This window comes from Eptesicus fuscus, chromosome 1, assembly GCF_027574615.1.
Source record: "Eptesicus fuscus isolate TK198812 chromosome 1, DD_ASM_mEF_20220401, whole genome shotgun sequence".
Taxonomy (NCBI): domain Eukaryota; kingdom Metazoa; phylum Chordata; class Mammalia; order Chiroptera; family Vespertilionidae; genus Eptesicus; species Eptesicus fuscus.
Genome location: NC_072473.1, coordinates 32,258,042 through 32,283,359, shown reverse-complemented (window position 1 = coordinate 32,283,359; position 25,318 = coordinate 32,258,042). Strand labels below are relative to the sequence as shown.

Genomic DNA, 25,318 nt, shown 5'->3' with positions numbered 1-25,318 from the left:
ACTTGTATGCATATAAGCATAAGCAATGGACACAGTAAATAATGGGGTGGTGAAGGCCAGGGCTGGGGGTGGGGCTGAGAGAAGAAAATAAGGGGAAAAGGGGACATATGTAAAACTTTCTACAATAAAGAATTTTAAAAATAAATTAAAAAAAAAACACAAAAAACCCCCAGAAGGTAAAGATTAAAAAAAAAAAAAAGAAAAATCTATAACCACCTGTTGCTTCATGCTACTTTTTATCTTCTCTGGAATTCATTCTCACTGTGTGTGTGTGTGTGTGTGTGTGTGTGTGTGTGTGTGTGTGTGTGTGTGTGTTTAATCTCGTAAGAATACGCTTAAAAATATTTAGACAGTATCTCAAGAGAAACAAATTTTCTCAACAGTTATTAAGTGTCTGTTAAAGGGTGTAGAACAGATCCCCTGTCAACCGCCCCACCCCCACCCTCGCACCTGTTTGGTCAAGAGCTACGTCACTCAGCCAGCGACTCCTCTGGCTCCTCCACAAGCCTCAGGCGCTGTGGGGAAGCCATGATCTTCGCGAGGGGCTCGGAACAACCTGGAAAGATCCTTCCCCTATGCGACCACCGGGTTGGTAACTAAGGGGATTCTATCTGCGTGGTGTGGGGCCTGAGAGGGTAGAGAAAGAGGCAGGTTTAAACGTAACTTGTTGTAGCCCTCTGGTGTGTAGATGGAGGCGTTTACAGTTCTGAGGAAAATCCGCTTGAAATCTCGAAGCCATGAGAAGGTCAGAGGAGAACAGGAGTTCTTTGGAAGGGAATAGGCCAAGGTGGAGGGGCGGGGAAACTGTGAGAGTGACTGGGTGGCCCTCCGTCCCTGGCCTCTGAGGATCAGGCTACTTCCTTCCCACACCTCAGCTTTGAGCCCCACAATGTAGATGGAGGTCCTAAAGAACTAGTGGAGGATCTTTGTGTCAGGAAAGGGCTGGGAAACCATCCTACAAGAAACGGAGGACAAAAAACGGGTGCGCAGTGATGGTTACTTTGGCCAACGGACAACTTGGTGGGAAAGGGCCATAGATTGACTCCCAGCTGAACGTCTTCAGAGACTCTGGGGCAGTTTGAGGCCGAAATAGGAGAAAAATAAGGGGGTGGAGGCGCAAGTACAGAGACGGTTGACTTTAGCTCAACATGAGGAAAATTTCGTACAAAATTTTAGCTGTTGGGAATCACAGATACCGCGGGTTCTCCGCCATTTCTATGGCGACTATTCTAACCGTCGAATTCTAATCTTTTACTTATATGTCACCTCTAGTTTATTTAATTCTGAGTCAGTGGTTCTCCTTTTATGATGTAATAATCCGCCTCAACATTATTTATATTATCTTACGTGAAAAGAAAGCCATCATGCTGAGCTCAGAAAATTATATGATTAATAATTTTTCATTTGTTTTAAATCCTAGCAACTTATTGTCTAGGATATGGACAACAAGATTTCTATGGTTGTGGTTTAAAATAGATTAAACTTTTAAAAATTTATCTTTATTATTGAAAGTATTACAGATGTCTCCCCCATTAACACCCTCCTCCCCACTCCCCCCCAAGTCCCACCCCCCATACCACCCACCCCCAACACCGCCCCCGCCTTCACCACACTATTGTCTATGTCCATGGGTTATGCATATATGCATATGTGTTCTTTGATTGATCTCTTCCCACCCCTCCCCAAACTTCCCTCTGAAAATCTTCAGTCTGTTGTGTGCTTCCATGTCTCTGGATAGGTTTTGTTTGTCAGTTTATTTTGTTCATTAGATTCCACATACAAGTGAGATTGTGTGATACATTATGCTTCCATGGACACTATGGTGATTGCAGGGGTGGAAGGAGATGGATGAGTTGAGGTTTAAGAGGGCATAGAGAGGATAAATGGTGATGGGAAAAAAATAAAATGTTAAAAATAAATAAAATAAAATACATTAAGCTTAATTAAAATGCTAACAATTAAGGGCCTTTTCAGCTTCTAGTTTATCTACCTACATAGGCTATAGACCAAAGCATTTTTAAGATAAATGAATATGATTGGAAAGAAAATTTTCACAGCTAGTCAATATTCATAAGAATAAACTGAAGTAAGCTAGTCAATGTTCATTAAGAACAGACTGAAGTTTTGAAAAGGGAAATATTCCACTATCTTCCATCAATGATTTGTTTTTATTATTTGTTTTTTCCATTTCCTTCCTCCTTTCCGTTTTGAGGAAGCGGGGAGGCTTTTAACTCTGAAATAAAAAAATAAAAAAAACTTTGGTAAATATTTTACACAAGTAGTCATATGGATTTCCAAGAGGAGAAAATAGGCAATACTACTTCTCTTATCTGTAAAGAAAGAAAGCAATGGAAGCTGGAAAGGCCAAAACAAACAAAAGTAAACACAACAAAGAAAGAGAAAAAAGAAGAAGAAATCCAGATATATTCAAAAAGTAATGTAAATATTAAATAGCCAAAAATAATAGGAAAACCACGGACCACCAAAAAATCTTTTTCATGAAATTAGAGGATATTGGGTGATGTTATACAATCATAGAAAACACAACCACATCTTTTAATCAATGCAATTCTCTAGCTCCACACATAGTAAGCTTATATTACCTATTTGTTAAATGTCCTTGAATGAAAATTTGTTCCTCTTTATTTTAGCAAACTCTCTGCTGAATGTCAGAACTTTGTTGTTTCTGTCTTAATAATAATATTTTTTATTTTTATTTTTTTCAGAGTAACTGAAACAGCTTGAGTGTTCATTTCACCACTGGAGCCAACCCAGACCTCCTTTCTTTTATCCACCCTCCAACCTGTACAACCTCTCCTACCTTCATACCTCAGGTAAAGAGGAAATCAGAGTAAGACCAGGAACTTGCTGGTGTAGGTAGGCTTATTGCTACTTTTATCATGAATTTTAAGACTCTGGATAATCTGACAGTAAGCATCAGGATTCTTTCAGATCTTTGCTTCCCTAGAAGCCCTTGTTTTTAGTCTGAGTTTGTCCATGAAATATGTAACCCTAATACTTGATTAGTGATTCTAAATCTGTTATCCAATTAGTAGCCACTGGCTATATATATATATATATATATATATATATATATATATATATAATTTCAATCAATAAAAATTAAAAATTGTTTCCAAGCAATATCCATATGTGCCAGTAGCTATTGTATCTAATAGTGCAGATGTAGAATATTCCAACATTGTAAGAAGTTCTATTGGATAGTGCTGTTCCAGAAAGCCTGTCAGCCGCTTGCCATTTCTTTAGTTTAAAAGATATTGAACAACAAATCCATTGTATTTGAGGGGCAAGATGAAGGTTAGTAAAAGTATACCATAGTATTTCCAGAAGTAGCTGTCCAATACAGGGCTTGAGTTAAATGGCTGAGTAATGAGGCAGCACCACTCTCTAATTTGATATTTAGAATGAGAGAGACTTATATTCAAGTTGTGTGTGTGTGTGTGTGTGTGTGTGTGTGTGTTTGTGTGTGTGTGTGTGTTTTCTCAGGAAGGGCTTTGGCTATGAATTTAGACCATTTGTTCAAAGTGAACATTAATGATTTACATTTGTAAAATGTTTCTACATGTAAAATTAGTTTATAAGAGGGTACATTGAAAGGGAAAACAGTTGATTCTGAGAGCATCTGTGTTATCACAATCTTACTTTTTAAATTGTCATTAATATATCTTTTGTATTTTCCCTCTTATGGGTTTCAAGAGCTGAGCAATACAAGTAGGAATACTGCTAACTTCAACAAATTGGAGCTTCAAAACTACCGAACTAATAATGATTCACATTTCCTTAATGAATGTTTTACATTTTTGAAAATGTTATCTTTCTCATTTTTTTTCTCCATGAATCTCACAAAACTCTTCTGATGTAGGTTGGGCAAATATTACTTTTTTTTTACAAGCTTCTTTTCTTTTTAGTCTCCTTTGTCTTGACACAGATGTCACCTGCTGCATGAAGCTGTCTCTTTTCCTTGCAATTAAGCGTAAGCTCCTTAGCACTTTCTCTATATGGTTTTTGTCTTAAGCTAATCAAGAATGCTGTTCATGAGGTATGTAGGCCTTTAGTGTGAGGTTTTATGTTTATCTGGCTAGGGATTAGGTTGTATTTACTGTTTGCTATAGTTCAAGTGTCAGAGGCTAAAATTTCTTCTGTTGTTACTGTTTTTGTCTCCCCTGTTGTCTTTGGGGTTTCTAGAAGCTTCTTTTTAAATAAAGTCTGAGAAAAAAAGAATGCTGTTTAGTTGCTTTTGATCCTTCTTAATAGATTCACAATTCCAGTAGGATAGAAGTTGTGTCTAATTTATATAAGTGGGTTTTATTTTTTGCCTTTTAAAATGTATTTTATTGATGTAAATTAATATAACATAAAATTAACCATTTTAAAGTGTGCAATTCAGAGGTTTTTAGTACGTTCATTATGTTGTGCAACCATCACTTATATCTATTTCCAAAACATTTTCATCACTCCCGAAGGGAACCCTGCACCCATTAAATAGTCCCTCTTCCCTGCCTCCACATAGCTCCTGGCAACCACTAATCTTTCTGTGTCTATGAATTTACCTATTCTGGATATTTCAAATAATGAACTCATATTGTGCAACCTTGTGTGTCTGGATTATCTCACTTAGCATAATGTTTTCAAGGTTCATCCACATTATAGCATATATCAGTATTTCATATTTATAGTTGAATTTTTGTATTTTACTAAAAAATACACAATAAATATTAATTAACAGTAGACTGTTTTACCCTAAACTCTCAACCTGGGGGCATATGCTAATGCTAGAGGCCCAAATGCATGAAATTAGTCCAAGGGGAGTGAGAGTCCCTCAGTCCAGCCTGCACCCTCTTGCAATCCGGGACCCCTCAGGGGATGTCTGACTGCCGGTTTAGGCAATCGGACATCCCTCTCGCAATCTGGGACTGCTGGCTCCTAACTGCCTGCCTGCTGCCTGATCGCCCCTAACCACTCTGCCTTCCTGCTTCATCGCCCCCAACCACTCGCCTGCCTTCCTGATGGCCCCTAACCACTCTGCCTGACTGCTTGATTGCCCCTAACCCCTCTGCCTGCTGGCCTGATCACCCCTAACTACATGCTTGCCTGCCTGATCGCCCTAACCACTCTGCTTGCCTGCCTCATCACTCCTAACCACTCACCTGCCTGCCTGATTGCCCCTAACTACTCGCCTGCTTACCTGATCGCCCCTAACCATTCTGCATGCCTGCCTGATTGCCCCTAATTGCCTCTACCTCGCCCTCGCCACTGCAGCTTCGTCCAGAAGGACCTCCGGAATGACATCTGGAAGGTTGTCTGGTCTAATTAGCATATTATGCTTTTATTAGTATAGATAATGCAGCCTGTATGAATATATAAGGCATGAACCCAATTACATTCTGTTATTTCATTCTTAGATACTTAGATCATCTATGCCTTAAATATTAACCACCAGAAGATTCTCTCCATCCATTCTGAGACATGGCGCAATCCTTTCATCTTTTTCATGGAGAACCCACAGTGACATCCTCTCCCACTGAAGTTCGTGTGTGGGTAGAAGGTAAGATGTTTTGAAACATCTTAGTTCTGCACATCACATTTAATCTCTTCAGACTCAGCTGCTCTTATTCCACACAAAATACATAAAAACATATTATTTTGCAGGTTTTTTTTACAGCAGATGTTCAATATTAAAAAGTTTAACCTGGAATCTATAACTTTAAGATCATAACATGTTTTATTAAACATTCTAAGTATGATTTTCTTGATTTTATTAGCCTTCATTATATGAATATTAAAATTAATGTTTTAGTTATATTTAATTAATTTATTAATTTGTGATTTTGGATTAGAATTAATATTGATCATTGGAAGCAACTGAACATTCCAAAATAATGACAGTAAAGCACATTAACTAACATATGAGTTACATTCTTCTGTTGGAAGTAGTCAATGCTAACTGAAGAAAATGCTTTGTACAGAGAAATGCAATGAAAGGGGGATTTAAATGTATTAATTAAATTAATTTTATTATCAATCATAACTTAATGACATTAAAATACAGTTAACTTTTGATTAAAAAAGGGTTGGCCTGCCTGCATCGCTTGCCTTTCACATTAATAGATATTTTTCTTTTGTTTTCTTTTATTATTTTAATTTCTTTATTGATGATTTAAGAGGAAGGAAAAGATTCAAAGTCTTCTTTTAGCAGATGTGTTTATTAGCATTATACAGAAAAGCACTTTAGGAAAGATTGACTGTGCTTAATATTTTAAAATTATAGATGATTATAATTATAGATAATTAATTACTACAAAGATTTGCTTTATTGCAGTGTTTTCTTTTAGATAATGATTAGTAAAGATGGTTTAGCATATTTTGTTGTGTTAAGTAAAATGGATTAGGTAATATGTAGATGGAAATAATACATTACCACTACAGAATTATAGTAGCTTCTTTTAATTCCCCATCCATAAAATAGCTTCACATTAAGATTTCCCTCACATTAGGTTGAAATGATAGAGCTATACAGGCCAATATAGGTGAGAATTTATTACAAAGATAATTTAAATTATCTCAATAAGATTATTTTTATGTAGAGACATTTCAATGAAGAATAAATTCCAAGTTTTTTCAGTTCATGTTTTAATTCTAACTTTCATAATTTTTAATGTCTGAAAACTTTAACACTCTAAAATCACTATCATTTGGCAGTTGAGGGAAGAAAACCTTGGTTCCTGATTTTGGAAATTTCACGTTTTTCTCAGCTTCTATTGCTATTTTTTTTTTCTGAGTAATTACTTTTAATTTTCAGATTTTGCATTTGCAAACTACTGAAAATAGTACTCGCACAAGAAGAAATGTCTTCCTCCCTTGTGCTCACATAACATTTCCTTTACTTCTTGAAGCACTTTCTGGCTTATTTTTTGGGGAGGTGTATATGTGTGTTTTATGTTTTCTCTGTAAAATTGTAACTAGTTTGTAAGTAAGGGGTAATATTTCATTTATCTTTATATCACTGACAACACTCAACACAGTATCTTGCAGAGAATAGATGCTTGCTTAGCAAAAAAATTTTAAGTGACAAAATAATTACTTTAATATTCCCCTTCTCAATTTGCTATAAAATTGACCTTATAAACAGAAAATTGCAGGTTGCCACTCTTAATTAACTTTTCTTTGTTGATATTGGCATATTCTTATAACAGTAATTGTAAGAGAAGAAAGTAATTTCAAATAAACGGGAATGAATTATAGTCATCTGACCTCAATGCTTTTAATTTTCCGATAAAATGTAAGATAAAAGACCTTTTCTTTTTTTATTGTTTAAAGTATTATATATAGTAGTACATATATCTCCTTTTTTTCCCCCATTGACCTTCCCCCAGCCTCCCCTACCCCCTGTTGCATGCCCCGATCCCACCCCCCTAGTGTCTTGTGTCCATTGGTTGTGCTTATATGCATGCATACAAGTCTTTGGTTGATCTCTTTCCCCCCCTCCCCAACACTCCCCAGCCTTTCCGCTGTAATTTGACAGTCTGTTTGGTTCTTTATTGGTATCCTAGCTTCGATTTAGTCTCTGACTCATAGTAAGTTACAACATTATTAGAACAGTGAAAGATTTCTGTTATCTGAACAGAAAACCAAAAATCATTGTACCAATTTGACTTACTGGAAACATTTTACTCAGTTAATTTGGAGGAAAAAGCTAGAGCAGGCTAGCACTGTTGAAATTGAGAACACGTTATCTTTTAAGGTAGCTGTTATTTTAGCATATCTAAGATATTATGCATAAACACATTATTCATTACTCATGTAATTGAAGTTGGAGTGCACTTTGGGACTCAAAAATGGACTTTAAAGGAATACTGTGGTATGGAAATTGCCAGTGTTTAGAAAAATTATTATTAAACTTCAATTTTTATTTGTTTATTGTTTAAAGTATTACAAATAATAGTATATATGTCTCCTTTAAATCATGTAGATAGAGGAGTCTGTAGGATCCAAGTTGCATTTCTAGCCAGATCTTCAGCCTTCCAAAAACTCTTAGGTTCTCTCTGAAGTCAACGAAGGTTCCAGTCAAAACTCAGGTTGTTGTGGATTTAATCACAGGGTGTTTTTTTAAAACTTATTTATTAAGTTATAATTGAAATATAACATTATATTGGTTGTGATTAGTTTTTTAATATAGGCATTTTCTAGGTTGTAATACAAAATAGAAAGTATGATTTAAATTTAACAAGTGAAGTATCTTGAATCCATTAAAAGAATATAAGGTGGGAGTTTGGAGACCTGGCTTTTAGTCTTGATTATACCACCAAACCTATTGTGACCTTAAACAAGCCACTTGACCTTTAAGATTTCTAAAGTTTTCTTTATTTCTTTAAATTGGTCTTCTTTATTTCTCTGATTTTTTTTAAAAATTCAAATAAATTAGAAATACAGAAATGTATGCTTGAGAGGTGTATTGTAACAAAAAATAAAAATCAATAATAAATATTTGGGGATTGTTAAAGTATAAAATAAATGTAAAATTCATTTTATCATTGTTCTACTTATTTTTATCTCACTATCAATTAAATTTTTGTTATTATTCGAGAGTGGCTACACTGTCAGCAGCACCAACATATTATTACTCTTTATGGACTTTCCTAGATATAACAAGTTTAGAAGATGGTTAGATCTGTCTGTGTATGGGTTTTAATAACATAAAGCACAGTGTACCTTAGCTTAGGACGTTTTCATTAGAGGATATTTTTATTCAGGAAATATTTGTTGGTATGGATATGATAAATTAAATTGGGGAGCTTGAAAATTATAAAATTAGTAAAGACCATAGTAATGAGCATGTAAGGTCCTGTCCTTTCAGTTCTGACATGTATTAACATTGCCAAAATCATTGGCTATGCAGGATGTATTTTATAGGAAAATCATTACACTATAGTGATTATATCAATATTGAATTTATCATTGTGCAAAAGACTTGTGAATGAGCAGAAGACCTTCAAATTAAAAATAAGTTAAAAATAGTAGGTATCAGAATATCTGGAAAGGGAACAAGTAATCATTAGAGCGTATTATCTATAATAGTAAAATATATACATACATTTTGGAAGAGCTTGGATATAAATCATCATTTGTGAAATACTAGGGGCCCAGTGCATGAATTCGTGCACCTCGAAAGGAACTGTGGGCCGCGAGGCTGCAATGGGCACAGGGGCAGGTCTTGGCCCATCCTCCATGCCCCTGCCTGGCCTTTCTTGCCGCAGCCCCTGATCCCCTGTCTGACAGCAGCACTGCTCCCTCTGCCGCTTCTGTCATACACTGACAGCACTGGCCCTGCTGGCACCCGCTGATGGCACAGAGCTATTAGGACCGATGCCAGAAGCGGGTGTGAGTGGGGCCGGTGTCTTCAGCGGGTACGAGTGGTGGCTGCTGTCCCGATCACCCCTCAGGAGTAGGGGGAGGTTGAGATGCCCTCAGGGGTGATCAGGGCTGGCAGCTGCCGCTCACACCCACTGATGGCGATGAGCAATCAGGGATGGCGCCTAGCGCAAGCAGGTGCAAGCAGCAGCTCTGCTGCTGGCAGTGGGTGCAAGCGGGGCCAGTGCCGGCAGCAGGTGCAAGCACTGGGTGGGATTGTGGCATGCGGGAGCAAAGAATTTTCAGTAACCACCAGAGGCTCGCCCTGATGACAGCGACCAGGGCCCCACCTTGGTCTGGGACCCCCACTCACCTGTTCCACCATCCTGCCATGGCCGACGCCCGCCATGTTCCGTGCCCTGCTGCCTGCTGCCAGTGCCTACCATGTTCCGCATGAACCACCTGGTGGTCAGCGCATGTCATAGCGACCAGTTGTTCAGTTGTTCTGCCATTCGGTCTATTTGTATATTAGCCTTTTATTGTATAGGATGATGCATTAACAGGAGAGAAAAATATTTGTGGACACTTTCAAATACCTCTTAAATTACATTTCACTTATGACTGGCTGTGGTGTATTTATCTCATATCTAAGGCTAGCACAGAGTACCAGGATAGCTATAGACACTTCTGAAAAGAAAGCATGCCACCCTTCCTCATCTCTATCCTTATTCAAGCTCTGGGGATGAAGATTTAGCTCTGATAATTAACCCTTTGCACTTGCTTGCTTTTTTCTCGATTCCTTTATTCTAATGCTAACCGTGTCAAGTCACACTCGACATCCGAGTGCAAAAGGTTAATATCAGGTTTGGATGACTACAACTGATATTTGCAGACAGGCTGTAGCAAATTTACCAAAGTAAGTTTTACTTTCAGATTGTAAATTGGGCACTTGGGAAACGGTCTTAGTTTTCAGAGTTCTAGATGCTATTACTGGGTATCATATATATTAAAAGGCTAATATGCAAATCGATCAAAGGGTGGAACAACTGGTTGCAATGACACGCACTGACCATCAGGGGGCAGACGCTCGACTCAGGAGCTGCCCCCTGGTTGTCAGCGCATTCCCGCAGAGGGAGCACCACTCAGCCAGAAGCCGGGCTCATCATGGCTGGCAAGCGCAGCAGTGGTGGTGGGAGTCTCTCCTGCCTCCACGGCAGCACTAAGGATGTCCAACTTATGGCTTAGGTCATCCCCTGAGGGCTCCTGGACTGTAAGAGGGCACAGGCCAGGCTGAGGGACCCCCCCTTTCCTAGTGCCCGAATTTTGTATACCAGGCCTCTAGTACCAATATAATAGTTTCATTTAATAGGCTTTTTCAGTGACCATCCACCTATGACATTGAATAGAAGATGGCTTTTTAAGCGTTTAATAATTACAAATCCCAACCCCTTTGAAAATCTGATGAAAACTATAGACTCCTTTAAAATGATCATATAAACTCTATTTTGCATACAATGTGATTCCAATGGTTTATATACCAAGGATTCCAGACCAAGGAACTTCTTCACCAGGTAATAAGTCATTAATGTGTGATGAGCAGCCATTTCTCCCTTTCTGTCCTCAAACTCCTCCTCTCATATTTAGAGCACCTAAGCAATCTTTTCTAACTGAGAAGTTATCATTGCATAGTATGCATACAGCAGAAGAAGCATGGAGGTATAAAGCCTAGGAACAGATTCCCACCATGAAGAGCAGCCATTTCCCCTACTGGCTATTAAGAGTTACCAAGGTTTAAGCACTACTTATATAGTTATTTAGCAGCAAAATTTTGATAGTGGTACTGTCTACCACAGTTTAAAATAATTTATCAAAGTTTCTTATGGTAGCCAATTTATTTTGCGTGTTGTGGACTTTTTTGCTTTTGCCCTGAAAGGTTATTAGAAAGGAAATCATATTTACAGTAAATCCTCTATCATTTTTTATAGTTTTCTTTCAAATCAGATCTTAGACTTATCTAAGACTGCAGTTCTTCAACACAAAGCTTGGTATTATGAGGCTTCTGTGCTTTACCCAATCCTTACCATATCCCCAACAATCCTGAACTGAGCTTTTTAACCAAACTAAGGGATACTCATTTATTTTTACTAATGGCTTGTGGGTAAGAGGACAGAAAATATCTTAATATCAGGTATATAAATTGAATAGTGAACCACTAATAAAAGGGTATCTGCAAAAGAGTCATGCTTATTTGCAGAACCCAGTTTCCTCTGAGTCATAACAGGAACCAGAGGTTTGAGGTTTTTTAATACACTTTATATTTTAAGGCAATTTAGGTTCACAGCAAAATAGAGTAGAAAGTATAGAGAGTTGTCATATAACTCCTTCTCCCAGACATACACAGTCTCCCCCACTATCAGCATTCCAAACTAGAGTGATGTATTTCTTACAATTGATCAACCTACACTGACACATCATTAACACACAAATCTCATAGTTTCTATTAGGGTTCACTCCTGCTGTTGCACATACTATGAGTTTTGCCAAATGTACCAGTACATGACATGTACCTACCATTTTATTATCATATAAAATGGCTTCACTACTCTAAAAATCCTCCATGCTCTGCTTATTTATTCCTTCCACTCTAAACCCTGGCAACCACTACTCTTGATTATCTCCATAGACTTGCCTTTTCTAAAATATCGTAGTTGGAATGTTATAGTATGTAGCCATTTTACATTGGCTTCTTTCACTTAGCTATATGCTTTTAAGACTGTTCCATATCTTTGATAGTTCATTTCTTTTTTATCATGGAATAATATTTTACTGTCTGCATATCCCAGTTTATTTACCATCCACCTATGGAAGGGCATCTTGGTTGCTTCCAAGCTTTAGCAGTTGTAAGTAAAGCTGCTCTAAATATCCAGATACAGGTTTTTGTGCATTTCCTTTAGTAAATACCAAGGAGTGTGGTTGCTGAAACATATGGTAAAATATGTTTAATTTTGTAAGAAACTGTCAAACTATCTTTCAAAATGACTATACCATTTTGCATTCTAACCAGAGATGATGAGATTTATTTTTGCTTCATATGAGCACAGTATTTCTTATTATCAAGGGTTTGGATTTGGGCCATTCTAATAGAGTGGTATCTCATTATTTCAGTTTACAATTCCCTAATGTTTTTTTTAGAAGACTATCCTTTCTATAATGTATTACTTTTGCTCCTCTGACCAGTAAATTATATTTATGTGTGTCTATTTCTGTGGTCAGTATTCTGTTCCACTGATCCTATTTGGTTGTTCTTTCACCAATACCCCTTTATATTGATTATTGTAGACTTACAGTAAAACTCGAAGTTGGGTAGCATCAGTTTCCCAGTATTGTTCCCTTTTGATATTGTGTTGGCTACTTTGGGTCCTCTAGCTTTACACATAAACACTACAATCAGTTTGTTGATATCCACAAAATAAGTTGCTGGTATTGTGTTTGGAATCTCATCAAATCTATATATAAATTTGGGAATAATTAACATCTTGACAAAAATTGGATCTTCCTATTCCTGAACATGAAACTTCTTCATTTAGTTAGTCCTTCTTTGATTTTGTTCATCAAAAATTTATATTTTTCCTGATATTGATCTTGTATCTACATTGATAAACTTATATCTAAATATTTTATGTTTGTGGGTACTAATATAAATGGCATTATGTTTTTAATTTCAAATCCCACTTATTCATTGTTGGTCTGTTGGAAAGCAATTGAAATTTGTATATCAACCTGGTATCCTTCAACCTTACTGTAACCATGTTCCTGGAGTATTCTTTCACACATTTTGTTAGATTTATATCTATTTCATTTTTTGAGTCCTTAATACAAATAGCATTTTTTCTCATTTCAAATTCAACTTGTTCACTTCTGATATACAGTAGTTCCTTCGGGTTACGTTGGAGATCCATTCCTACAGCTCGATGTAACACGATTTTCGCCATAAGTCAGAACCCACCTACATAAGCACCTACGTCACTCACATGGAGCACATACACAGCAGTAATGAAGTGAAACAGCAAAAAAAATTTAAATAAATATAACAATTCCTGACCTTTACTTGTGGTAAATAAATAAAACATTGCCGAAACCGGTTTGGCTCAGTGGATAGAGCGTCGGCCTGCGGACTCAAAGGTCCCAGGTTCGATTCTGGTCAAGGGCATGTACCTTGGTTGCGGGCACATCCCCAGTAGGGGGTGTGCAAGAGGCAGCTGATCGATGTTTCTCTCTCATCGATGTTTCTAACTCTCTATCCCTCTCTCTTCCTCTCTGTAAAAAATCAATAAAATATATTTTTAAATAAATAAATAAATAAATAAATAAAACATAAAGCACATATGCACATATGTCAAAATGATGGAATTTTTTTTTTTAATAAAAGGGAGATGGTGATGTAACCACGAAACAATGTACATCGAGTCTAATGTAACCCGAAGACTGCTTGTATAGGAAAGTGATTGACTTTCACATATTAATCTGATATTCTGCAAACTTGTTAAAATCACTTACTACCAGAATTTTTTTTAAAATTCACCTTTTCAATATAGGGAATCATATAATCTGTGAACAAAGGCAGTTTTAAAAAAAATATTTTTATTGATTTCAGAGAGGAAGGGAGAGGGAGAGATAGATAGAAAGATCAATGATGAGAGAGAATCATTTATTGGCAGCCTCCTGCATGCCCCTACTGGGGATTGAGCCCTCAACCCAGGTATGTGACCTGACAGGGAATCTAACTGTGACCTTCTGGTTCATAGGTCAATGCTCAACCACTGAACCACACTGGTTGGGCTACAAAGACATTTTTATTTCTTCTTTCCCACTCTGTATACTTTTTATTTCCTTTTATTCTTTTACTAGAGGCCTGGTGCATGAAATTCGTGCACTGGGGAGGGGGGTCCCTCAGCCCAGCCTGCACCCTTTCCAATCGGGACCCTTTGGGGGATGTCCGACTGGGATCAGGCCTAAACCAGCAGTTGGACATCCCTCTCACAATCCAGGACTGCTGGATCCCAACTGCTCACCTGCCTGCTGGCCCGATCACCCCATAACCACTCCCCTGCCAGCCTGGTCACCCCAAACTGCCCTTCCCTGTTGGCCTGATCATCCAAAACTACCCTCCCCTACCAGCCTACCAGCCATCTTGTGGCAGCAATCTTTGGCCACATGGGGTGGCCATCTTTGACCACATGGGGGTGGCCATCTTGTGCGAGGGTGTGAGGATCAATTTGCATATTACCTCTTTATTATATAGGATTGCATTGTCTAGGACTTCCAGTATGATATTAACCAAAGAAAATATATGCATAGCCAATGGACACAGACAATAGTGTGATGAAGGCCTGGGGTGGGGTGGGGGTTGGGTGTAGGAAATGGAGGACATCTGTAATAGTGTTAACAATAAAAAAGAAGGGACATCCTTGCTATGTTCCAGATCTTAGAGTATGATGGGTTTTGTTTTGTAGTTTTTTTGTTTGTTTGTTTGTTTGCTTTTGTTTTTAATCTTCACCTGAGGATATTTTTCCTTTGATTTTTTAGAGTGGTAGAGAGAGAAAAAGACAGAGAGAAATATTGATGGGAGAGAAACACATCAATTGGTTGCCTTCTGTACGAGCCCTGGCCAGGGCCCAGGCTGGGGAGGAGCCTGCAACTGAGGTACGTGCCCTTGACCTGGAATCGAACCCGGGACCCTTCAGTCCACAAGCTGACACTCTATCCATTGAACCAAACTGGCTAGGGCAGTCTTGTTTTTTTATTCACTGTTAAGCTATTTTAATTAATGCATTTAGACTATTGACATTAACATTCTATTTGCTATGTTAATAGCAAATTGTTCTTTGTTCAGATTTTTTGACCATCATTTTTCTGCCTCTGTGGTTTTAATTGAGCATTTATATTATTTTATTTTATTTCTTTTCTTAGCATATTGATCACATTTTTAACCATTTTATAATTGCCCTGGAGTATGCATTATACAGGGTGTTCAGAATAAATGTATATACACTGTAACAGCTGATAGCTCAACTTTGAAAATGAAATGTATTTTAATAAATACTACCTATATAATTATTTAAAGTGTGTGTATACATGTTTTAGGGACACTCTATATATATATAGTTAAAATTAACCCAACTCTACTTGTAAGCACTATACCACTTCACTGGTAGTGCAAGTATCTATACTAATAAAAGGGTAACATGCTAATTAGACCAGGAGACCTTCCAGATGTCCTTCCGGACAAAGCTATGGTGGCGGGGCTGAGGCAGAGGTGGTTAGGGATGATCAGGCCGGCAGGGGAGGGCAGTTGGGGGTGATCAGGCGAGCAGGGGGGGGGCAGTTGTGGGCAAGCAGGCCAGCAGGGATGCAGTTGGGGGTGAGCAGGCCAGCGGGGGGGTGGAAGTTGGGGGTAAGCAGGCCAGCAGGGGGTGCAGTTGTGGGTGAGCAGGCCAGCGGGGGGAGGCATTTGGGGGCGATCACTCTGGCAGGCAGAGTGGTTGGAGCAATCAGGCAGACAGGCACGTGAGCGATTAGGAGCCAGCAGTCCTGAATTGCGAGAGGGATGTCCGAATGCCAATTTAGATTGGGCCTAAACCGGCAGTCGCACATCCCCTGGGGGGGGGGGTCCCATATTGGAGAGGGTGCAGGCTGGGCTGAGGGACACGACGCCCCATGCATGAATTTCGTGCACCGAGCCTCAGTGGGATCGGGCCTAAATGGGCAGTCGGACATCCCGCTCACAATCCAGGACTGCTGGCTCCCAACTTCTCACATGCCTGCCTTACTGATTGCCCCTAACCGCTTCTGCCTGCCAGCTTGATCACCCCCTAACCACTCCCTTGCCAGCCCGATTGCCCCTAACTGCCCTCCCTTGCAGGCCTGGTCACCCCTAACTGCCCTGCCCTGCAGGCCTTGTCACCCCTAACTGCCCTCCCCTGCAGTCCTGGTCCCCCCCAACTGCTCTCTCCTGCAAGCCTGGGTCCCCCCAACTGCCCTTCTCTGCAGGCCCAGTTGCCCCCAACTTCTGTCCTCTGCTGTCCTGGTCACCCCTAACTGCCCTCCCCTGCAGGCTTGATTGCCCCCAACTGCCCTCCCTTGCAGGCCTGGGTCCCCCCCAACTTCCCTTCTCTGCAGGCCCAGTTGCCCCCAACTTCCCTGCTCTGCCGGCCTGGTCACCCCTAACTTCCCACCCCTGCAGGCTTGATCGCCCCCAACTGCTCTCCCTTGCAGGCCTGATCCCTTCCAACTGCCCTCCCTTGCTGGTCTGATCACCCACAACTTCCCTCCCTTGAAGACCTGGTCCCTCCCAACTGCCCTCGCCTGCTTGGCATCTTGTGGCAGCCATCTTGTGTCCACATGGGGCCAGCCATCTTGTGTGTTGGAGTGATGGTCAATTTGCATATTATTATTTTTTTATTAGATAGGATAAGATAGGATAGAGGCCTGGTGCACGGGTGGGGGCTGGCTGGTTTGCCCTGAAAGGTGTCCCGGACCAGGGTGGGGGTTCCCTTGTGGTGTGGGGTGGCCTGGGTGAGGGGCCTGTGGTGGTTTATAGGCTGGCCACACCCCCCAGCGACCCAAGCGGAGGCCCTGGTATCTGGGATTTATTTAACTTCTATAATTGAAACTTTGTAGCTTTGAGCAAAGGCCAGAGCAGGCCAGGACGGGTGGAAAGCTTGGCTTCCTCCATCACCAGGGAGACCCAAGCCTCCTGCTCACTCCGTGGCCGCAGCTATTTTTGTTGGGATTTAGTTATCTTCTATAATTGAAACTTTGTAGCCTTGAGTGGAGTCCAGGGCCGGCTAAGGTGTCCATGAAGCTTGGCTTCCTCCATTGCTGGGGAAACCCAAGCCTCCTGCTCGCTCTGTGGCCGCAGCCATCTTGGTTTGGTTAATTTGCATACTCACTCCTGATTGGCTGGTGGGCGAGGCTTGTGGTGTAGCAGAGGTATGGTCAATTTGCATATTACTCTTTTATTAGATAGGATATATATGGCTAATATGCAAAGTGTCCCCTCAGGAGTTCGACGGGGATATCAGGAGTTTGATCACTCATTGTGATATGCACTGACCACCAGGGGGTGGTGCAGAACTAAGGAAGGCCCAAGCCAGCAGCTGGCAGCAGGAAAGGAAGGCCCCAGTCGGCAGCAGGAAGGCTCCCTTCAGCCCTGATTGCCTGCCAGTGCTAGGGACCCCACCCATGCATGAATTTCACTCACCCGGTCCTCTAGTCTTATAATAAAAAATATTCCTAATTCTTCCATCCTGCCTCTTGTAATATTGCTGTTATTCATTTCACTTATACATAGGCTATAAATATTGAATATATTTTGCCATTATTATTTTGAGTACACTGTTATTTGTTAGATCAATTTCAAATATGAAAAATAGAAGTTTATATTTTACCTTCACCTATTCCTCTTCTATTCCTCTTCCTATCTTTATATAGATCCAAGTTTCTGACCTATATAATTTTCTTTCTTTCTGAAGAACTACTTTTAATATTTCTTGCAAGGCAGGTATACTGTCAACACATTTGCTCAATTTTTATTTCTCTGAAAGTCTATCTCCTACACTTTTTTAAAATATGTTTTTATTGCCCAGCTGTCATGGCTCAGTGATTGAGCGTCAAGCTATGAAACAGGAGGTTATGATTTGATTCATGGTGAGGGCACATCTCTGAGTTGCTGGCTTGATTCCCAGTAGGGGGCATGCAGGAGGCAGCCAATCAATGATTCTTTCTCATTATTGATGTTTTTATCTCTCCCCCTTCCTTTCTGAAATCAATAAAAACATATTTAAAAAAATTTAAAAAAAGTTTTTATTGACTTCAGAGAGAATATGCAAATTGACCCTCATGCCATCGCAAAGATGGCAGGGCCCACAGCCAATAAGGAGGGAATATGCTAATTCTCTGCCCCATCCTCAAAGATGGCAGAACCCACAGCCAATAAGGAGGGAATATGCTAATTGACTGCCCTTCCCTCAAAGATGGCAGTGCCCACAGCCACATGATGGTGGCGCCCAGTCCCCTCAGCCCCCGAGCTGCCCAGGTCTGGCCTGAGGTGCAGGCAAGCCTCAGATGGCGGCTGCCCAGCCACTCAGGGCCACCCGAGACTAAGGTAACCAGGGCCGTCCGAGGCTTGTGCTGCTGACAGTGGCAGCAGCAGAGGTGTGATGGGGTGTTTTCTTCCCCTGATCACCAGGTCGTCTCCCGCTCCTCAGGGCTCCCAGACTGTGATAGGGGGCAGGCCGGGCTGAGGGAATGCATGAATTTTCATGCACTGGGCCTTTAGTCAACGATAAGAGAAAATCAATCTGCTTCCTCCTACACATCCCCTACTGGGGATGGAGCTTGAAACCCAGGCATGTGCCTTGACTGGGAATTGAACCCAGAGCTCCTTGGTTCATGGGTCAACACTCAACCACTAGGTCACACCAGCCAGGCTTTCTCTCTCAGCTTTAAATATTTCACTCACTCTCTTCTTGCTTGCATGTTTTCTGAGACATTGGATATAATTCCTATCTTTGTTTCTCTAGGTAAACTGCATTTTTTTAAAAATATATTTTATTGATTTTTTTCAGAGAGGAAGGGAGAGGTATAGAGAGCTAGGAACATCGATCAGCTGCCTCCTGAACACCCCCCACTGGGGATGTGCCCGCAACCAAGGCACATGCCCTTGACCGGAATCGAACCCGGGACCCGTCAGTCCCCAGGCCGACGCTCTATCCACTGAGCCAAACCGGTCCCGGCTAGGTAAACTGCATTTTTGATCTGGCTTCTTACAAGCTTTTTCCATTTCACAGATTTTCTGCAATTTGAATATGACATGCCTAGTGAAGTTTTGTTTTTACTTATTTATCCAGATTGGTGAGATTTCTGGATCTGTGGTTTGATGTCTGACATTAATATTTGGAAATTCTCAGTCATTATTGCTTCAACTATTTCTTCTGTTCTGTCCTGTCTCTCTTCTTCTTCTGGCATTCCCATTACAAATTACACATTTGAATTATCCAACAGTTCTTGGATATTCTGTTTCATTTTTTTTTCAATCTTTTTATCTTTATTCTTCATTTTGGATTTTTCTGTTGACATATACTCAAGCTCAGAGATTCTTCTCTCAACTGTGTCCATTCTGCTAATAAGTGCATCAAAGACATTCTTTTTTTTAAAAATATATTTTATTGATTTTTTTACAGAGAGGGATAGAGAGTTAGAAACATCGATGAGAGAGAAACATCGATCAGCTGCCTCTTGCACACCCCCCACTGGGGATGTGCCCGCAACCAAGGCACATGCCCCTGACCGGAATCGAACCCGGGACCCTTCAGTCCGCAGGCCGACGCTCTATCCACTGAGCCAAACCGGTTCGGGCCAAAGACATTCTTTATTTCTGTTAGAGTTTTTTATATCTAGCTTTTCACTTTTAATTTTGTTAGAATTTCCATCTCTATTACCCATCTGTTCTTACATGCTGCCTACTTTTTCTATTAGAGCCCTTAGCATGTTAAACATAGTAGTTTCAAATTCTCAGTTTAATAATTCCAATATCCCAGTCTCATCTGAATCTGGTTATGATGCTTGCTTTGTTTCTTTAAGCATGTGTATTTTTCCTTTTAGTATGCCTTGTAATTTTTTGTTAAAGTTGGGTAAGATGTACTGAGTAAAGTAAAATGTGGTAAATAAGTCATTGATGATATGATAGTAGGGTTTGGGGGGAAAGGGGAACACTTTATTTTTATTTATTTTTTAATGTTTATATATTTTTTACAGTACTATAGATATCCCACATCCCTTCCCCCTGCTCAGTCCCATATGAGTGTGATCATGTGATACTTGTCTTTGTATGACTGACTTATTTCACTTAGCATGATACTCTCCAGGTCCCTCCATGTTGTCTCAAAGAGTAAGATATTCTTCTTTTTTACTGCTGCATAGTATTCCATGGTATAAATGTACCACTGCTTTTTTATCCACTCGTCTACTGATAGGCACTTGGGCTGTTTCCAGATCTTAGCTATTGTAAATTGTGCTGCTATGAACATAAGGGTGCATACATTCTCTCTGATTGGTTTCTTTGGGTTTCCTAGAAGTGGGATCACTGGGTTGAATGGCAGTTCCATATTTAATTTTTTTTTTTAGAAAACTCCATATTGTTTTCCATAATGGCTGCACTAGTCTGCATTCCCACTGTCAGTGTATTAGGGTTCCCTTTTTTCCACATGCTTGCCAGTACTTGCCATTTGTTGATTTGTTGATGGTAGTTATTCTGACAGGTGTGAGATGGTACCTCATTGTCATTTGGATTTGTATCTCTCGGATTATTAGTGACTTTGAGCATTTTTTCATATGTTTCTTAGCCATCTGTATGTCCTCTTTGGAGAAGTGTCTATTTAGATCCTTTGCCCAGTTTTTAATTGGATTGTTTGTCTTCCTTTTGTTAAGTTGTATGAGTTCCTTATATATTTTGGATATTAACCCTTTATCAGATTTATCATTGCCAAATATGTTCTCCCATATAGTGGGCTCTCTTTTCATTCTGTTGATGGTTTCTTTTTCTTTGCAGAGGCTTCTTAATTTGATGTGGTCTCATTTGTTTATTTTCTTCTTTGTTTCCTTTGCCTTAGGAGATGTATCTGTAAACATATTGCTATGAGAGATATCTGAGATTTCGCTGCCTATGGTTTCTTCTAGGATTTTTATGGTTTCACGACTAACATTTAAGTATTTTATCCATTTTGAGGTTATTCTTGTGTATGGTATACGTTGGTGGTCTAGTTTCATTTTTTTGCATGTATCTGTCTAATTTTCCCAAATCAAATTTATCGAAGAGACTCTCTTGATTCCATTGTATGCTCTTGCCTCCTTTGTCAAGAGGCACATGAAAAATTTTCAAAGTTACTTATTATCTGAGAGATGCAAACCAAATCCAAATTTCCTTCTTCTCCTCCCCATTCCTTTTTTTACATTCAGACCATCCTTCTGGTATCATTCAATTTTTTCCTGAAATTCATTCTGTGTAAGTTCTTTTAGTGAAGGCTTGAAAAGTTGTTTTTTTTTTGGGGGGGGGGGGCGAAGGTTGTATTCTTTTTTTCTTTATTGATTAATGTATTACATATGTGTCCTTATCACCCCATTGTCCCCCACCCCCCGACTCATACACTCACCACCCTGGTGTCTGTGTCCATTGGTCAGGCTTATATGCATGCATGCAAGTCCTTTGGTTGACCTCTCCCCCTTACCCGCACCTCCCTTACCTTCCTTCTGAGGTTTGACGGTCTGATCGATGCTTCTCTGTCTCTGGATCTGTTTTTGTTAATCAGTTTATGTTGTTCATTATATTCCATAAATGAGTGAGATCATGTGATATTTATCTTTCTCTGACTGCCTTATTTCGATTAGCATAATGCTCTCCGGTTCCATCCATGCTGTTGCAAATGGTAAGAATTCCCTCTTTTGTACTGCAGTGTAGTATTCCATTGTGTAGATGTACCACAGTTTTTTAATCCACTCATCTGCTGATGGGCACTTAGGCTGTTTCCAACTTACAATGTTTGCATCTCCTAAATCATTTCCATTCTTTTATATACAGTATTACAATCACATGGAGTTCTATGTGATTTGCAACATACCATTTTTGTATTAGTCCCTTTGATAGGTGCTCAGGGATTATTGTTTCTCTGGGTGGAGTCCACAGATAAACTTTCAAATGACAATAACTACTGTAAAATGGTCTTTTTCTGTTGCCTGTACAAGATAATTATCAAGTCTTAAGATTTGCTCTCTTTTGCATGAGCTCTAATGCTATGGGAGGACATTTTGTCTAAATCTTACACACTGAGCATGAATTCCTGGTTCCAGGGCCTCCCTTGGTATCTTACATGAGCAGGATTATTTTCTGGAGAGCTAGTATCTGTGGACTTGGCAATCTCCTGCATAATACTGGAGCTCTCCCTGTAAAACCTATCACCTGCATCTTCAGAGGGAAGAGGTGACATTTATTTATTTCTAGTTGTTCCACTGTATTAAGGTATAATAAATTATTTTTTCAACCATGAGTTCTTTTACTTCAGTCTGACCTGACATTGAGTCATAGCTAAAGATATCCAGGGATATTTGTACCATATGAGGATCGCACCACATCTTAAAATCAAGTACACTAATACCAATGTTTTAGACCTTGAATGTTTGGTAATAATAGATGAGGAATCACAGGATGCACTATAATCAACTCTTGGCTATTCCTTTACCAGTGAATTTGTCTTGAGAACCTTATGGTATCAGTTAGCTTATTTCAACAGGCTCATTGTAGATTTTCAAAGGGAACTCATAATTATTCATGCCAATCTTTGGTTTTCCAAAGCAGTAAACACCTTATAGATTTAAACCATAAGAAAAAGTTTATAATAAAATGGTTGCTGCTGCCTGAAAGATCACTTGAAGGGCAGAAAAGTAACTAGCTATGTAACTCTTTTTAATGCAAAACATTTTAAAAATTCAAAAAGTGTTTTCTGTGCTTTATGCTCAGTAACATTTTTAAGGAAATAAATGCATTATTTCTTGTGGAAGTGGCTAAAGCTATAGTCTATTTTTTTTAATTTTTCACTTGTCATTCAAATAATATATACAATAGGCAGAGACTATTACTTGCTTATAAACACAAGCAAATAATGGGTACTTAATTACTGGGTTATTTAGACTCATATAGACAAAATGCTTCATGCTTGGTGAAACAATATTAATTTTACTGTAATACTCATTTCTCATGCAAAAGTAGCCTTTTGACAGCATATCCCAGAGGTATTAGTCATCTCAGAGACTGTTGAGTATATTTTGTTAGTCTCTTGTTATGAAAATGAGCTATATTATACTTATTTTTTCATGTAATTGCAGATGCATTCCATAGTGTTGATGATTTTTTCTAGTTTTTCCCTTGCCTCCTACAACAATTCAGTTTTTGAAAATTATGGTAAAAAAGTAGGGGACCTAGCTGTGGGTGTAGCAGAGATTGATGGTGTATTGTTATGGACAGAATTATGGCTGGCCATAATTTGTGTGTTGAAGACCTAAACTACTATGAAAGTATATTTGGGGATAGGATCTTTTGGAGGAAATTAAGGTTAAGTGAGGTCATAGGAGTGGGGCCATAATCCAATAGGATTATTGTATTTACATAAAGAGGAAGAAAAACCAGAGCTCTTTCTCTCCCTCTATCTTATGGGAGGACACAGCAAAAAGGTGGTTTTCTTCAAGTTAGGAAGAAGAGAGCTCTCAACAGAATCTGATAATGCTGGCACCTTGATCTTAAGACTCCCAACCTACAAATCTGTTAGACAATAACTTTCTGTTGTAACCCACTCTACGGTATTTTTTATGGCAACATGAGCTCATACATTTATTATCATGCAATCTTAATTAACTTGATGCTATGGTTAGTAGTCCTTACTTTGGACTAAGGAATTTTTATCAGAAATAGAAATCACAAGAATATGTAGGGACATAAAATATTGAAAAACACAAATCTTATGGTTTGTCTCAAAGTCAGTAGGTACACAGGGAGTTTAATCTCTTATACTATGATTTTCAGAACAATTCCCTAAAATACTAGAATGCATTTTTTGTCAAGTAGAGGTTCACTTATAGTAATGAGACTCTACTTACTAAAATAGCAAAATAGATTTAGACTATTTAGAAAGAATTAGCAAAGAGAGCTCAAACAAAAATCATTTGATATTAACTGTGCCAAATCTGAACATATTAACTAAAAACTCTAATACCTGAACATTTATATTTTACTACCAATTTATTATGAAAATAATTCATATTATATAAAACCATATTTAATAAACACTTAATAAAATATTGTTTGTTCCTTTTTATTGATTTTATTGGGATGATACTGGTTAACAAAATTAAACAGGTTTTATGTGCACACTTTTAGAACACACACTGTATTGTGTCTTCAGTATACCAAGTCAGGTCTCTATCCATCACCATTTATCCCCTCTATAACCTTCTCCACCTCTCCACACTCCCTACTCCTGACAATCACCACAGTGTTGTTCATGTACATGAGTTTTTCTCTTTTTATTTCTTTTTTGCTCAATCCTTCAACTTTTCCACTTAGCTCCCCACCCTGCTCCAACAGCTGTCAGTCTGCTCTCTATCTCTGAGTCTGTCTCTATTTTGCTTGTTATTTCATTATATTCTGTGAAATAAGCTAGTCAGAGAAAGACAAGTACCATGTGATTTCACTCATAAGTATTGACTTTTTGATTTGATATTTGTATATATTGTGAAATTATCATCACAATAATCAGTTAACATCCTTTACAATAGATAGTTACAGATTTTTTACTTAATACTAGTAAAAGAACTATTAAGATGTACTCTCTTAGCAACTTTCATATATTTCATATAATATTAACTGAAGCTACCATGCTGTATATTAAAAACATGGCATTTATTATATAACTGGAAGTCTATACCTTTTTATAAAATATATATTTATTGATTTCAGAGAGGAAGGGAGAGGGAGCGAGAGATAGAAACATCAATGATGAGAGAGAATCATTGACCGGCTGCCTCCTTCATATCCTCTACTGGGGCTCAAGCCCGTAACCCAGGCATGTGCTCTTGACTGGAATCAAACTCGGGACCCTTCAGTCCACAGTCCGATGCTCTCCCCACTGAAAAAGAAAACAGCTATGGCTGGAAGTCTTTTTACTCCCTTCACTCATTTTGCCCACGCCCAGTCTCTGGTAACCTCCAGTAATTTCTCTGCATCTGAGCTTAGTTTTTGTTTGTTTTCAATATTTTACATATAAATGTGAACATACAATATTTTTCTTTCTTTGTCTAACTTATTTCACTTAATGCACGCAAGGTCTATCCATGTTGTCAC

General features: G+C 39.0%; 1 long non-coding RNA gene across 1 annotated transcript in view; it reads left to right on the top strand.

The window, feature by feature from the left end:
* The first annotated feature begins 566 nt into the window (after positions 1-566).
* The window catches only part of LOC129149125 (uncharacterized), a 132,635-nt gene continuing 107,883 nt past the window's right edge, over positions 567-25,318 (top strand). The window contains exons 1-3 of the long non-coding RNA XR_008556090.1: positions 567-588; positions 2,727-2,834; positions 5,424-5,566. This is a non-coding gene — a long non-coding RNA (uncharacterized LOC129149125). The remainder of the gene's footprint in view (positions 589-2,726; positions 2,835-5,423; positions 5,567-25,318) is intronic.